This window comes from Episyrphus balteatus, chromosome 4 (genome assembly GCF_945859705.1).
Source record: "Episyrphus balteatus chromosome 4, idEpiBalt1.1, whole genome shotgun sequence".
In the NCBI taxonomy this organism is placed as follows: domain Eukaryota; kingdom Metazoa; phylum Arthropoda; class Insecta; order Diptera; family Syrphidae; genus Episyrphus; species Episyrphus balteatus.
Window position 1 is genome coordinate 243,489 of NC_079137.1, and position 17,735 is coordinate 261,223.

General features: G+C 30.1%; 1 protein-coding gene across 1 annotated transcript in view; it reads left to right on the forward strand.

Annotated features, from left to right (window-relative positions):
* Nucleotides 1-468: 468 nt before the first annotated feature.
* LOC129918069 (dipeptidase 1) overlaps nucleotides 469-17,735 on the forward strand; it is a 58,673-nt gene continuing 41,406 nt past the window's right edge. Inside the window, exon 1 of the mRNA XM_055998416.1 lies at nucleotides 469-1,474. The gene's annotated coding sequence lies outside the window, so the exon portion shown is untranslated. The remainder of the gene's footprint in view (nucleotides 1,475-17,735) is intronic.

Here is a 17,735-nt window from a genome sequence, read left to right on the forward strand (position 1 = left end):
GGTGTCTCGGCTGGTTCAATACTAACTGAAACTCAACTTCCAATGAACTAGTAAACCAAAAAAAAAAAAACGAGAAAAACACCATCCAACTCAAAAAAGCAACAGTTACGATGTCCTGTGCTTTTATACACTCAAAAGCTAAGCCCCAGTTTCCCGAGATTTTATGCGAGTGATTAAAATGAACCTTAAAATATTATCCTGTTAAAAGAAACGGATAAACTTAAATGCGCATGATTGTTACAAAAAAACATTTCTCTGAGTAAAATTATCTCTCAAATGAAACTTTCCACGAGAGTGATTCTGTCGAGCAGCAAAATGAGAGAGAACATTTTTGAAAATCCATAGTCACACACTAACCTAGTGTAAGAACTTTTTCTTGAAGTAGCTTCTGCTCATTTTTCTGTTTAATTCTCAAATACTGACAACAAACACTGTTTGTTTCGTATTTTATTCATCCTTTTTTGTATTATATTTTTGCATCATGTTCGCTAAAGTTGTTGTCGGTTTCTAGGACACTGTACTCTCGAAGTCCTTGTGCCTCACAGTATTGTGGTAGTACATCCAACAATTTGCCACTCACTTTGGGAGCATATACAACTCTCTGGAAATAATGAAAATACGAACGAAGAAAAAAACAACAAATTCACAGATATCTATCTATCCATCCTGTCAGTTGTGTGGTTAGTTGATATGGTTGCAAACACAGTCTAATTCGAGTTCTTGGACGGTTTGGAAGGGATTTTTTTCGTCCTGCCGACGGAATAAACTGAAACGCGCTTTAGGTACCTACTTATGTGGATTTACCGAACAAAAAATATACGAAATACTTTACTTCTCCAAAGGTGTTGTTTGTTTTTGTAGATTATAATAATAAATAATTAATAATAATAGTAAATAAATAATAAATAATAAAAAATTAGTTAAATAATATTAAAGTTAAAGTTTAATAATAAGAAATAATATAGATAAATCGTATTATTGTTCTTAACGGTGAGAGTTCGGTTGAGTAACTTTTGACTATTCAGATTATATGCGTACTTATTTCCGCAAATGGAGATTAGCCTTAATCTCAATAATCTTCTAGTTTCATACGGTGGAGGAAGCATTATGAAAAATTGTATCTCTATGGTAACAGTATAGCTAAAGAGTTATCCTAATTGGTTAATTTAATATCGTTGGTCGTTGGAAAAAGTGGATTAAGAAAACGACACTTACCTAGTGTTCGTATTGAAAGTATAAGGTACTTTCGTGATAAGTTCTTTTGGTTTTTATATTTTTGTTTTTCGTAATAAAAGGTGTTTTCCCGGTGATATTAGGTGAAGAGAAAATATACATAATTCGTAAAAAACTTTACAGTGATTTGAAGTGATATGACGCGTTTCGTATTTGAAAATTTTATACGATTGTTGTTTGCATTTATTGCATAATTTTAAATCATTGAGGAATACGAGGATTTCTTTTTCACTAGATTAAGGTGAGTCATATTTGCTTTGAGTATTTTTGTGACTTATCACTATTTATTCAGAAAATATTTTAATTTGTACAAAAAACATTATAAAGAAAAAGTTTGAATTAACAATATCTACTTAATAAAATATTTGTATTACAAAAAGTATATTCATGTCCATGTCATTTTACTTCAATGACCTTTTCATAAGTTTTATCTTACAGTCATCTAACGGAAATAATGACTTACCCTTAAGAATGGCATATTTCCTCGGTTGTCTTTATGTGTCTATAAGACTTTCTCCTAATTTATTATGCCCAAAGTGAATACACTACATCACATACACCCAAAACTAACTTGCTTCTTTTGTGATAGCTCTGTTTTTTTCCTCTTCTCTGATCCAATTAAACACCATTGGTGCCACCAAACTTAAACTGTGTAATACCCAAGGACTATTATTTGGCATATAAAGTATTAGGTATGTATAACAGTGAGACGAGAATGAATGTCTGGTATAGATTATTAGCGGACGTGCTTTTATGCCCAAAAATAATCATTCTTCCGTCCTCTTACTTCACCAATATACTTGACAATCTTCAAGGAGAATGAGCAAATATGTGAATAAGGAATTTGTTAAAACAAAAAATAAGACCCTCTTTATATAATGGAAGTAATTCTAGATAAAAACTGTTGTTTTTTTTTTTTTGTGCTTTCGTTTTAGTTTGTGATTGAATAACAATTAAATTCTCTAAAAAAGATGGAAGTGTATCGTATCTTACTTTTCCATTTGTTTTAAGATTTTAATAAACAAATAACTATGGTGTTGGAAAAATATTTAACTTTATTTCAATTAAAACTACGTCAAATTTGATCTTTTATCATTATTATTATTATATTGATTATATTATAAGTGAGGCAAACATTACTTCATATTTACTTTGTTTTTCAAAAACTATTCCTTTTCATGTTAGTAATCATTTCGGGAACGCTTCCATAACTCAAAAAGGGAAATTGAAATAACACATTGAAATAGATAGAACACTAGTTCAGCACTGATTTCTTCGATGAATCTTTAAGCTTAAACAAAAATGGTTTAACTGCTCACATTGATATTTTTATTTAGTTTGTAAAAATTGTAATTACAAATATTTCACTTTGTGAACTAATGCGCTTAACACCAAAATGGCTTAACATAAAAAGCCTAAATTTCATTTTGCAAATTAATTACAATGGTAGATGAAAATGACGAACAGTGATGTGAAAAAATAATTTGAAACTATATATAATCAGAGTTGAAACTTGAAAATAAAAAATTGTGAAATAAGTTTATGGAACGTGATTATATTACAAGACAAAATTAATGAGCAAAGAAAATTTAACAAAAAGTTGAAATTTTCCATGCAATATTTTTTTTTATTGAATTTTACAATTATTCTTAAATTTGCGAAAATGAAAAACTAAAAACAACTTTTGATGTATTTAAAAACTTTCCCAAAATAAATTGTTTCCATTAATTTTGGTTATACATCCAACCCAATTTTCACCCAAGCTTTTATACTCTTTTTATAGCTGTCAAAAACGCTTAAAAAAACAAAAAGCACATAACACCATGATTTTTAATCCTTTAATGTAAAAAAATCAAAAACTTTAATTGCAGATAAGCAACGAAAACATTTGTGATTAACATCATAATTCTCAAACCCTATACACCCCTCAACGGAAAGATTTTCAAACTAAAGCTTTGCTGTTGTTGTTTTTTTTTTTAATTCACTCATAATGTGCGATTAACGTTCATCTGATTGAAACTTCGTTCGTTTATCCGCTTCTTCAGATTATTTTGTCAAGAACAACAGCAGTTTACGTAGAAGTGGGAAAATGTCATCGGGTTAATCGACCGTAACATTGAGGCTGCATCGAATATTTATGAGAGGTGTAGGGTTTGGGTTGAAATTGTAAAACAAGGCGGACAGAAACAGAACTCTCCAGCACCTACCCTATATACTTATATACTACTCTGACATATGGAAATGGGCTTCGGTAGAAGGGTATTCTAGAGATTATTTAGACAGGTCGCCAGATTGCTAAATGGCTTCAGCTGCTTCTGGCATCAGTGTCAAGTATATAGTGTTGGTTTGCAAATGGTTCTATTAGAGAATGTGAAGTTCATATAGGAGACTGAATGGGGATATATAGGTGTAATTGCGTTGTATTAGCTACAATCTGGCATTGTCATGTTAAAATGGAAAATTAAGAGAGAGATTAAGTCACAAATTGTGTGGCTAGGCGTCAATTTGAAAGGTAACTAATGGAAGGATTACACATTTCCATTGAGAAAGACGGAATGATTTCATGGAGAATTTTCTTCCGAAAACATTTAGGGTCATCTAATGGCTAAAAGAATAGTTTATTGAAAAGTCGGTCTTAAATTGGAAAATGAAATTGTGTGTTGACCCTCGCATAGACTCGGAATACATGATAAATCATTGGTAAACAAAATACGTACATGTTGTAATTGTTAAACAGTTTTTCCGTAACATTTTGCAATATCTAATCTAACCTAATCATACTGCCTCAAAAAGCAACATTACTCATTGTTGATACAGATTGATACAGACTGTGCCTCAATTCCGGATTCTGATTTTTACCGACTTCCGAAAAGGAGGAGGTATTCAATTCGTCTGTATTTTTTTTTTTATGTTTGTTACCTCATAACTTTGGACTAAGTGAACTAATTTTAGTAATTCTTTTTGTATTGGAAAGCTGATGCCTGCAGTGTGGTCCCATTTTAATTTCGTCAAGTTATTGCTATAGAAACTATGAGAAAAACCATAAAACGCAGTTTTGATCCATGGAAGTCGGTTTTGTTTTTTTGATAATCATTTTTAGCAAAAAAAAAAAAACAAAACCGACTTCCATGGATCAAAACTGAGTTTTATGGTTTTTAAAATAGTTCATATGGCATATGAGCGAAATTGAAATGGGACCACACTGCAGCCACCAGCTTTCCAATACAAAAAGAATTATCAAAATTATCAAAATATCAGTCCAAAGTTATGCGGTAACAAACATAAAAAAAAAAAAAAAAAAAAAATACAGACGAATTGAATACCTCCTCCTTTTTGGAAGTCGGTAAATAAAAATGATTATTTGCACAGTTATTAGTAATAACGGCCCAATGAACGTCCTAAGTTTGTGGACACGAGTTTGAACCCAACATTGTGAGAAACACACCTTTCACCTAAGAGCTTACAAAATTTTCAATAATTGCAGTTTAAAATCATCTCTGTTCGCACAGGTTCCAATGGTTTTCAAAATAGGTATATATTTCTTATACTCGATTAATTTTGTCAACTCTGTTGATTATTGAATTTTGTCCTTAAAGAGGTGATTTCATTCTAATTTATTTACATAACATGCATGCCGTTTTGACTGACGGGTAACATTAGAATTCTCAAAAATTTCGAAAATATTTCTTTCAAAAAAATTATCAATTTTTGCCATTATCGTTTCTACTTAGGAGCCTTCATTTTTTTTCCAATAGTTGGCAGTGTTGTTATTCATTTCTGAAACATCATCAAAACGCTGCCAATCACACCAACTGTATTCAATGCGATCTCTTTTGTATAAACTGTCTCGTCTATGTTTTAGTTTTAATTAATTTGATTTTCTGTAATAATACGTTTTATTTTACTAATCCATTGGATATTGTATGACTTTATAAGAATTAAGAATACTTAAACAAAAATTAGTCAGTCCAAGGTGAAACGAAAAAAAGTATTATTAGAATGCCCATGACCAAGGTATAGAAATACACATTGTCCTTAAGGCACCAAAGACACCCTTTAATCTCAATTTAGTGTACAGTACAACTCAGAGGGTTAAGGTGTATGTGCATGCGAACATATAATTGTGACCTAATTTCACACTCGACAAGGATAAATTTCCGCACTTGGACATCGTCCTGTGTATAGAGTATAGTAGTCCAGTCGATTGGAAAAGTATAAAAGCTTTTGAGAATGTGTAGAAGGGTGAGAACGAACACTTAATGTTTTCTTTTTTTTTTTCTCTTCCTTTGAAACGTTTCGTCGTTAGTCATCTCATGCTGAATATATACCAGTGTAGAACACATACATGTATTTGTATATAGAAGATGTTCGTACACATATAAAGTAATTGTCAGCATTAAGTTCGTTGAATGCTCCATTTGTTACTTTAGGGATCTACGATTTGTTTCTTCAGAAATTCATTCATCTGCCATGCTTGATAAAAGCATTCTATGTGAGGCATTAAAGAGGGTTTTTATCAGAATCACAAAAAGATTGACCGACTGTGAATTCAAAGAAAAGAGTAAGGTTATTATGTGTTTCTTTTTTTTTTTCATTGCAAAGTACAATTTTAAAGTTTTATTTTTCATTCAAACAAAATTTTTAAGTTTAAGTAAATTCTTCTGAAAATTCTTAAATAAAGCAAAATTTTATGAAAACGTTGTTCATCATAAACCTCATTGTGTAGCATTTAACTTTCAATCTTCTTTAAAGATTTAAAGAACATTATCCGATATTTCTCTATGTAGGTACTTTAAACTTCTTCTGGTTACGGAAGCAGGTAAGATATTTCAGGAAATAGAAATCTATAAATAGAAACAGTTTTCTTGGAACAAAAAAATAATGAAAGAAATCATTTAAGTTGAAAGAAAATGGTTATCTAATGATAATTGCAATTCTTAGAAATGACGTCCTCCTTATGTATGTACTTGTACATATATTGTTGCTAAATAATATAGTAACTAAATATGGTTTAAAGAAAGAAAAACTCAAGTAAAAAGTTCTTTAAAGCAGTAAATGCTATTCCAACCATACGTTCGATTTGTTCACCGATATTGATTTTCTAACGGCTGTTCTAAACTATTAAAGTAATTGGAGACGCATCAATTTTGATAGTTTGTTTTCCTTTTTAGTTTTTTCTTGCTTCGCTAAACCTCTTTTTTCTTGTCCTTTTAACTGTTATTAGAATATAACATAAGCAGAGTAGTAACATTTCGATTATTTCTTCAGTCAGCATTAGAATTGTACCTATCTCTATTGGTCCTTAATGATATTCATTTTAAGTTGTATTCTTTTCTACTACTCAATAATATAATGCTAAAGCAGAAAAAAGAAAGATACAAAGAAAAACGGTCGGCTATCTTCTGGTTTCAAATGATAGGTATCTTTAATCTAATCAGATACATACAAAAAATGGAGTACTTATGTTTTTCGAATTTCTACTTTTATTTTTATTATTTTTATTGTTTACCCTTTTTCTTGTATCAATAAGAAGGAGCATTTGTTTTACTTTATTTTCTTTAACTTAGGCGACAGTTGAATTCCTTTAGAAGGAAAAGGGAATTATTGATTTGTTTTTCATTTCAAGAAAACTCCTATAACGTTACGAAAAAAGTCTAATATAATATAATTTAATAAACAATAAACGAAACCGTGGAATGTAAGGGTAATAATATTTTCTTCATATCAGCAGTCACACCCTCATTCTTGATTTTCAATAGCAGGCAAAAAAGACAAGAATTTTAGTTACATAAAATAAAAGTTCAAAAGATTTGGAAATACGGAATTTTAAAATAAACCAATTGCCATAAGAAGTTGGAGAAAAAACGGTATACAAAACTTTAAAGGTTTATGAAAATTGTCAATGGGAATAAATTTCATATTATGAATGTATTTTTATTAGAAGCTTAAAAAGTTCATTCATTAACTTGATATCAAGAAAAAAGTAATTTTATTATTTTAAAATTTCGGGCTTTAAAAAATATCATAGACTAGACAACGAAAATTGTGCCTATAACCTACGTACTTAATATTTAACATACAGTAACTTAAATTTCATTATACTATTAAAACTAAAATATGTCAGTGTTTGAGAACTGAAAAGCTCTTCAAATGATTCATATTGTATAAAATAAAAAATTTTCCACGTATACAATTTAAGTTGTTTATCATAACCTATTAATATTTAATGTATAATTTAAAAAAATTATAACATGTTTTAATTATAATTTGTGTATTTTTAAATTTAAATCTTCAAACAAATTTTGAACAAATTTGAAAAATTTCTCATTGCACTAAAAAAATACATGTTACAGAATTTTCAATAAATCTTTGGAAACCAGAAGTATGTATGTAGTTCAATACAAACAAAAAACCTTTTCACTCTATGGTAAAAATAAAAATACCTACAATAAATAAGTACAACTCGGTTTAAACAAAGTAATATCCGTTTCATTTCCTGTTTTATGAGCTTTTAATCTGGATGTCTATATTGCACCCCAATGATTGCTTGCCCAATTCTAGTTTACATATATACCGAGTATGTTTTGTGGTCCTCCCAAAAATTTAAACTGCTTTTTACGACGAAGGTCATCAATAACCAAAAAAAAAAAAACAATTTTGTCGCGTACCTTCATTCTGTGTATATCCATGCCATGCACTCTTTTCATACCTTTTCGGTTAATATTTTATTTTCTGATTTATTGCCAAACGAGCGATATGCAATAAATTAAATGTACGTTATACCTTTGTACATATACAAAGGTATGAATATAATATTCTATGTTTTTCCTCTCGACTGTTTGTGTTTGCCCTCTGGTTTTACTTGCACATGGACCACATGACTTTTCTCGTTTTTGACGTAAATTATATACATATGTACGTATGGTTAGTAATACAAATCATTTTTAAAGTTGATAAACGTTAGAAATATGAGACAGTCTGCTTTGGACATTTTGTGTTATTGAAAGTCCGAAAGTCTTCCAATAAATATATAGGTACCATTACCTATCTTTTTGCAAGTTCTTCCTACCTTTACCTACTTTGGAAACAAAAGAAATTTCTTAACACAACAACATGCAAGCTTTTATTCACCTAGTTATTGTAGTCAGGAAAATCTGTTCAATGAGCTCTTAAGCAATGTGCTAATATACCTACTCTCTTAACCCCTAAGCTTAGTCCGCAGCTCTTGAATAGCCGTGAATCCTTAAGAGGCTAAGAAAAAATAACGAGCTAGGCAGATAACTGTCAAAATTACTCAGTCTTGTTTATTTTTCCTCTCGTCTTTTGTAGGTCTTTTATAAACTTTTCTTAATTAACTAACAATATGCTACAAGTGTGTATATCACACCACCATCATCAGACATGAAGGAGACACAATATGAGGCAATTCATGAGTCTTAAAAAGACATTTCCTACATCTATATAACACTGCAAAGATATACATATATTTAGGGGGTGTTTATATCCATCCATGGGGGCATAATACCTACCGTTCCCAAAACCTTTAGTTGCTTTGCATGCTTTACGCAAAGTGGCCCTTGAATTTTGCATATGTATAAGGTAAGGAGATAACGAAGAAAACTGTAGAAGCAATGTTGTAAGGAGTTGTTTTACCTAGTATAAAATTCATAATTGGACTTTTAGTACAATTAAATGAATGGTTAGTATCTAATTAAAGTGACTTCTGCTGGAATATTTCTACTTTTACGTGGTTGAATATGTTCATCATCTTGAAAGATTGACAATCTTGTTTGCTTAACATAAAATGTTGGTATCATAGTAAGAAATTGAAAATATTTGCTTTGTAACTTAAATTTGGAAACCAATTTTGCAGCATTAAGAATTGGTATATTTTAAACACGTTTTAAAGTAATATTTAAATGCATTCGAGTATTTTCAGTGTGAAAAGTTTGAAATATTTATAATTTCAAGTTCTCGAAAAGTCAAAATAATGGACTTGTTTTTATCACTTTAAATCAATGAAAATCACCGAACCTACACATCATTCATAAACAAACTTAAAATTATAAAACATCAAAACTCGACCAATTGTCGTTTTCGGGGTTTGCGTCCTGCATAACACTTGATTTGTGAGGCTGTTTTTTTTTATGATCAAGGAGTACATGGAAGAAACTTTTTCTCTTGTTCGCTGTGTAATTTATTGCATTTTGTGAGATTTTATTGCCACTAAAGGAATTTTCAACATTGATGGACTCTTGTCACATTTCCTAAATAGAGTTATATTCAAACAAATATGCTGGTTAAGGTGGTCCAATTTTTTGGTTTTTACATTTCCGTTGTTCCCCACTCAAAAATTGGTTGCATTTGTGTTTTGTATTACTCACATGAAATTTCAGATTTTTAGGTGAAGTGTAAGTGGGCGCTCAACAGGCTGAAAGTTTTTGCTCAGATGCTGTTCTCGCTAGGTGCTCATGCTTAGTAATAAACTTTTTTTTTTAATTTATCAAGTGAATAAAGTTGTAACGTGGTAAAGTTTTTCATGATATGTTTTTTTTTCATAAAAAACCACTAGTTAAGTGATGTTTTCACAGATTTTTTGTGTTCACTTAAATTCGTCTGTAAGTATTTTTTGCTTAAAGTTAAAACAAAACAGAATTAATCAATGAAATATGAATGACTCAAAACCAAAGAAACATGATAATCATTAACTTGGTTCTCGCAATCATGCGTGCTTATCATATTTAAGCCAAATTCCAACTCGAAGCCAAGTCTTATTACAATATAATTAGATATTAAGGATACAAAAGTCTAATATTTCAAAGCTGATGAGCGCCCTCTTCTTTTTACTTTTGAAAGCTAAAACTTTCAGCATATGTTGGTATAGATATCTGTAGCAAAATAATGGGTGGGGAAGTAATGAATTATATGGTTTATTTTTTTGCCTAATAACGTGGACCACACTAATGCTGGTAGATGTTAACGTCACTCAAAAGTTTATTGGGATGACGTCCACAAAAAAAAAAAAAAAAAAACATTAATTTAAGAGAATAAAGTGGACACGATTGTAAAATATTTATGATTCTTTAAAACGACTTGCTCTGATAAATTAATTTATCAATTGATTAATAAATTATTTATTTTATTTGTTTTCTTATAGTCCATAAATAAAAGGAGATATGAAAAAAAACGAAACTTCCCCATTTTAAATTATTTCGTATACTAAAGTTAGCAATTATTACTATATATGTAAGTGTGGATACAAAAGAAACCATGGTGAACATTTTTTATATACTTTTGTTCAAAATATACATTTTTTTAATATAGAAAATTTATTTTTTTTTTCCAATTAAGTGAATAAAATAAAAGTCTTTCAATTCTTACTTCAGTGCAGGACGGCTCAACCTACGACCATAAGACTTTTTTATATACAATATAAATCAACATAGCCTTCGGAATAATTTTATGGTTAAAAATGATTAAATTTATACAAAAAAAAAAAAAAAAAAACTCCCCCCGTAATGAAATTCCATTTTGTGATTGCTAATTAAAAAAGAAAAAAAAAACGCCTTCCTTTTCTTCTTGCATTTATCACCTGTTACGTAATTTGGTGCAAAAGAACTTGTGGAAAAGAAACTTGCTATTCTTTTTTTCTCCACTTTTTTCCTTTGCTTGTAAAAGACAACTTTTTAGATGTGCTGATTTCTTTTTATTTTTTTCAACTAAAAGTAAAACTTTGTAAAACTTTTTGCTATTCAAAGATTTTTCTTTTATTAATTCTATTCAAAAGAGTGTCCATTGACCAGCTCGGGACTAAGAACCATTTATCAATGTAAAAATTGAACACGACATTCAGTCTTGTGTCCCTATACTATGTTAGAAGAAAACTCTTTGCTTCGTCGACCAGTCGCTTTTTTTTTGTAGTCTGTACAGCCACAAACCGTCAAAATGGTAATTTAACATGAAAAAGATACGACAACTAAAGTTCCTGCTGGCGATGATATTTTTTTTTTTTGTAAGATTATATCCCTCTTTGGATTGGATGGATTGAAAATTAAAGAATGGTTTTTCATAATTTGTAGAGTTTGAATTCAAAACACGCGTATTTAATATAAAAAGGACTAAGTCTTTTTCTTTTAAAAATATATTTTTGATTTGATTTTTTCTTAAGAAGTAACTTTTCATTGTGGCAATGTAGGTTAAATTGCTTATACGTAATTTATTGCATGGGGATACATTTTTGAAGCTTTTTATGTAACTAAACTTTTAATCAAGAAAAGGGTTAAGTTACGTAAGAAAATGAAGATGATATTTAACAGGTGGGACTAGGTTTTCTTATTTGTTTACATTAGAAAAAATCGACTTTAGCAAGAAGAAATTCTATTTAATTAGAATAACCACTTTAAGAAGTTTAATGGCAATATATATTCAAGCGCTTTTTTATTTAAATTTTATTCTTTTAACGAAGCTCTTTGGTACCAATCCCCATTTAATATAAATATTAGGTAAATTACATTTCATAAATTCAAAAGACTTTGGATTGAATAACAAATAGACTTTTTTTAAGAAAAACATCACAAGAACTTGTTTTTGTTATGTTTAACATTTGTAAATTAAAAAAAAAAGAATCTCTATCTAAATAAGAAATATATACCTACCTTTAGACCTTTCAAGAAAATATTTTATCATCATAAATTAATATTCATAACCCGTAAGGGAAAGAAATCCTAGCAGTTAAGTCAAGACAAATTTCTCTGTTTTGCGGTTTTTGTTTGCTATTTTTCTTACTAAAATATTTATAGACTACAAGAAACACAAAAATGTAAACATTTTATAGGTAACAATAAAAATTATGAAAATTATATTATTCTGTGTGCCGGACAGACTTGTTTTTGTATACCTACCATTTCATTCATGTATACATAATTATTCCATCCCAAAAGATACTTTATCTTAAAAAAAAAACATTTTCATCTTTCATAATTATTTTTCTTTATAAATACCCTTTTATTCTTAAATGCATTACTTTTTCGTTCAATTGAAGAATGAATGATTCACAAAAGATACAAGAAAAAAAAAACCCTTTTGAACAAAAGTAACAGATAAGGCTCATTACGAAAAATTATAGTCCCAAACAAGAGAGAGCTCCAGCTGTAGAATGTAAACCTTTAAGGCAACCATTACGCACTTAACCCCTACAAAATCAATCATCCTTCTTCTTGCCCAAAGAACTCCTTAGCACACTCTTTCGGACACTCGCAATTAATTTCCATTCGTATTTAGTTAATGCTTTGCCAAATTTCTGATCCATTTCACAAAAATCCCAATGTTCCTCCAATGTAGATATACAACAACAAAAAAAAAAAAAGGCCAAGAAGCGAAAAGCATTAGGGAAAAAGTTTTTTTTTTGTGTTGTTTCGTATACCATTCCTGTCGTTATCCCTTTTTGTAAAGTGTTATTTGTGGCTAGCCACTCGATTTACAAAATACGATAAAGATTAACAGGATAAAGAAAGAGAAGATTTAATGAAAATTTCTAAACTTTGAAACTATAAACAAAGAGAAAGGACTACAACCATTGATTAGATTCTCTGTAATTGAAAATTTATTCCACAGAAGAAATATTTCACATCGATTTTCTATGCTTAATTTCAATTTAGACAAAGAACCACAGTGACCAAAGTGAAAAGCAGTCGACATTAGATTTTTGCATACGTATCCCTAACTAATGATAGGTTATTAATCATGATTGGGATCAGAATTTAATATATAGAGTTTGAAAACGTGGTGATATGGTGATACCGGTGAGCATTTTGAATGACATATTGTTACCTAAATGCGTTCTCATAACTCACTCTCTTTCTTATAAGACATCTAAAAAACAATTTAACCATACCAGTTTTCAAAAAGTTCCTCGCTCCCCTATTTTATTAGTTATACTCCATTAGACTTATAAAGGTAAGTAACTTTTAGGTTCACATTTTTAGCATAAGAACATCCTGGTTACGAAATACTTTTTGCAGTTTAAGAGCTATCATGCAGTTTCAAAAAACCACCAAAAGCAATTTTATTTTATCTTTTAAACGAAAAAAAAAAACTTCAGTGTCCACCAATGGTAAGAAGCTTTCTGAAAAAAGATGATTTCATGAACAAACTTAATGTGTATACAAACTAGAATTTATTTACCAGTTTTGCCATTGAGTTTTGGTGTTATTTACTAGCTAATTTTATTTTTTAACAGTTTTATTTCAGGTAGGTACTTCTTCCAAGATAAGTCAGTTTCCGTCGTTGACTTTCAGACTTCACACTTCACCCAGAAAAGGTATACGGCATTAAATCCGTAGGTACTATTTCGAATTCAGTTCAAGTGTGGTGGTACAAGTGTGGAGCTATACCTACATTACATACCATCCCTTCAATTATAAAACGGATATCTACAAAAAAAAATGACTAACGATAATTTAATTCAAGCCTTATCGCTCTTTAAAGAACATGTCCTCCCGTTTTCCACCCGAAATGGTTTTATCATTGGTTAAAGGCAAACAAAACAGAGATACAAAATACTACCCCCAGTATGTGTATGTTGTGGCTTTGTGGATGTTTTTTTTACTTTTAAATTGAACTGATGTCAAAATGATTTGTTTGTCGACATTTATCACCGCTCTACATAACCTTTGAACACCGGGATCGTTATTTACAAAATCAGTAGAGGTTCTTCAATAATGAATTATTTCTTAGGATAAATTCTATTTTCTCCAGTCTTGGTTTCAGCTTGAAATACCTTTTATTTGTGTTAACTTTCAGGATCCTTTTCAAACACACCTTATTTTTTTTTTCGTTGATATTTTTTTTGAAATTTCTTTTACGATAGAAAAGTACAACATTTTAAGAAGGCTCCACACGAATAAATCTTCATAAATCTTCGGAAAAAAGAAAAACATTTTAGGTGGCACATTCAGCGTACATATGTAGGTAAACATCCTACCATCACCACCTTCAACATACCTAGTAGTATATTTTGCGTTCAAAGTAAGCGGTTTTGATAGTCGGAATTTTCGTTTTGAACGCATTAGTGTTGTTGTTGTAATGCGTACACCTATGTCCTTAAATGTCGAGTAGATGTAAAAAATGTAAACGCCTTAAGAAGATACATACTTGTAGGTTTGTATATGATAGCAAAACCATTTTCATCCATTTCAAAGCTTGCAGAGTTAAGAATCAAGTATGTTTCTTTTTCTAAAAGGCGTTTCAGTGTGAGAATATTAAATGGAATTTACTCACGTAAGGCATGCCACTTTAATTTAAGGATTTCATGCTTTGCTTGCTGGAAATAAAAGACAATTTTTTCATTTGAATTCTTTCTCTTGATGGAGAAAATTTTTATAGTAATTTTGTGGTGTTTGTTTATAGACGTTTCGTCCACAATTATCATAAATTTAGTTACCTACACGTATCCTTAAGTCGTTATGTTATAATGTATAAGAATCCAATAATAACATGGGGGTATATATGAATTTGCCAATTGCATGGCATGACATGTCCCTATTAAGCATGGCGCATACCTGTCACACGCACTAAATCCTTTCTCACAACACAATACCTATACCTGACACCATATCCTCGTGTATTTAGACATCCAAGCCACCCCTTTTAACGTAAATGTAATGTCTCACACCACCCCTCTCTCGTAATAATCATTTGGCCAAATTTAATTTATTTCCATTTATGCCCATAACGGCACCGAATGAGTCGTAAGCTGTGATTGCGTACGAGTTCGGATTGAATGGAGGGGTTGGGTTGGGGGCGGATCGGATGGATGGTGGATAAAAGATTGAAATCTCTATTTTCAGGAAATGTTCAGATTGAGATTTCAGAGGTTATATAGGTATAGGGAGGCAAATTGACGTCGCTGATTCTATCGTATCGGTCCTATAATATAGAGTCCTTGGTTCTCTACACACTTACCAAAATTTTTGTTGGGCCGTATAGAATGTTGTTTGTCAATTTCGTTAATGACTTGTAACCGGTAAGGGGGAGAGTAAAATATTTGGTGGCGGCAACGACAACGACAACGACAACAGTGGCGGCAGTGGCAGTAGCGGTTGGGAAAGGACAAATATCTCGTTCTGTTAATTGGAGGCAAAACGTCCCGATATTTACCAGCTTTATTTGAATTTCACACAATCACGAGGTGACAAACTCAATTATTTTGGAACTGTCAGCCTGTTTGCATGACATGAAGAGGAATAATATTGATTGGATTTGCTTGTCGTTCTGATGGTTGATTGTTCTTAACCAACTTTTCGCTTAAAATGTTTGCCTCGTACATATAAATACAAATACCAACGTACATATGCCATCTATGAATTTTTTATGAATATGATAATAATTCAATTGGAAACAATTGACATGCTATGGAGATAGTATTTGTTCAATTTTTTCTTTAATATTGATTTATCAATGTTTATTTACAGTCAATTTTTCAGAATATTATTTAAAAAAATATATAAAATGTATATTCATATATTAACGTTGTATATACCCGTACATACCTTTTTATTGTTCATTTTGCCAATATTTAAATTGCTTTCATTGTGTCCTTAATAACATTTCTCTATGCTTTGTTTATGGTATTTTGAAATAACAAGACAAAGAAAGAAATATTTTTTACTTTGAGGTCCACAAAAAGAATTTCGACTTGCATAAAATGTTGAAAAGAATGAAAATGCTTTTATTTGATCTCGCTTAAGCTATACTTTTATGGCATTTTAGATCAAAATGAAATGTTTTTTGTGCAAATTTAAATGAAATATTCAAATATGTATATGAGGAACAAATATGTAAATGTATTTAAGTCAATAGGAGATTTTTGAGGTATTAATTATTTATATAAAGAATCTAAGCAAAAGAACTTTGAAAAAAAGATGAAACATGACAAGAATCCGACTACTATGATAAAAGTTGAAGTCATTTTTTATGTTTATTCCGATAATTGAAAATAATACTACAAGAATTTTGACATGAGCCTTTCATTTTAAAAGAAAATTAAGAACCAAAAGAAACATAATTACGCGTCAGCTTCAATTTAGACAAATTTTTGTCAATGTTTAATATATAATAAATATGATACCTTAACTTCACCAACTTGGTTAAGATCACTTATTTTGCAACATAGCATTGTTTTTATAAGATTTTATAAAATATTCGCCAGGTTAACTTTACATCATCATGAAAAGAACTGACCGGAAAAAATAATACTCTTACTGATAAGATAAAAAATTCTTCAATTGCATCCAAAACCCATTTGTCAAAATTTCGAATACCTACATACATATTATTTCAATTTTTTTTTTTAATTTATGTAAACGAGGATTGAGTTATCGATAACATATGATCTCAAATAAAGTATTCTTCCCCGCCGCCGGTTAACCAATTTGATCCTATCGCATATTGTTCGCATGTAATTCAGCCTAAAATAAATCATTTCAGGACCAAAGATATCAAAGCCATTTGCATGTGCACATCTCACAAAATTTATAAATGTAATAGCCTGAATCCGAATCCACCTATACAAACATAAATATTCCCATATCCCAAGCTTGGATATAAGTAGATATACATATGAATGTATGTTTGTATGGGGAGAAAAATCACTGAATTCCAATTCAATATTCAGAATTATAGACATATCTATACACACAATTTTAAGTGGTAGTATAGGTTTGGGTATATTCATGCTTCTGGTAGGTAACAAAACGACCGCTACAGGGAGACATGAAATAGGTTCCCATAAATCAATAAATACCATTGCAAAATGTTCCCATATACCCGAAAGTTATACTCCTCCAGTTTGTAAAGGATTTCTGTCAGTTCATTCGATTTTTGAAATAGAAAATCAACCTTGTTTTCTTTGAAATGCCTTCAGCAAACTATGACAGATATTCCAAACGATTATCAAATAATTATTTTCCCTCATTTTGTCATGGGTAGTTGGGATGGAAAAGGTCAAAAACAAAACAGTTGTTGGTTTTAAAAAGAACATTCTTCTTAAAATAGCAAACCTATGAAAAGCTTCAATAGATAAATATGTACTTGAGTGAGTATAGTCAAACAATTAAATGATTTTCTTGTTGAATAAAGATGTCCTTGTTACTTTTCCGTTTATACAATAAGGGGTTAAAAAATGAAAGTCAGAAATTAGTAAATACGAGAACTTTTTGTTAAAGTATATACAAATTGAAATTGGTTGGGGTAACTAAAATTTATTTAACCGTGTCTTTCTATTTATTCTCTTTTTACTTTAAATAAAAAGAAGCAGTTTGATCTTTTTATGTTCAGATAAAATTCTTAAAATTAAACTTTCACCTTTTGATTCAATGAAAGCTCTTAAGATATAAACAAGAATATACATATATTTCTTTTAAATACCTTTCTTTTGGCATTCTACTTGAAATTTACCAGAATGAAAGCCAACACGAAAAAAAGCAACAAAAGTTTCTGGCATA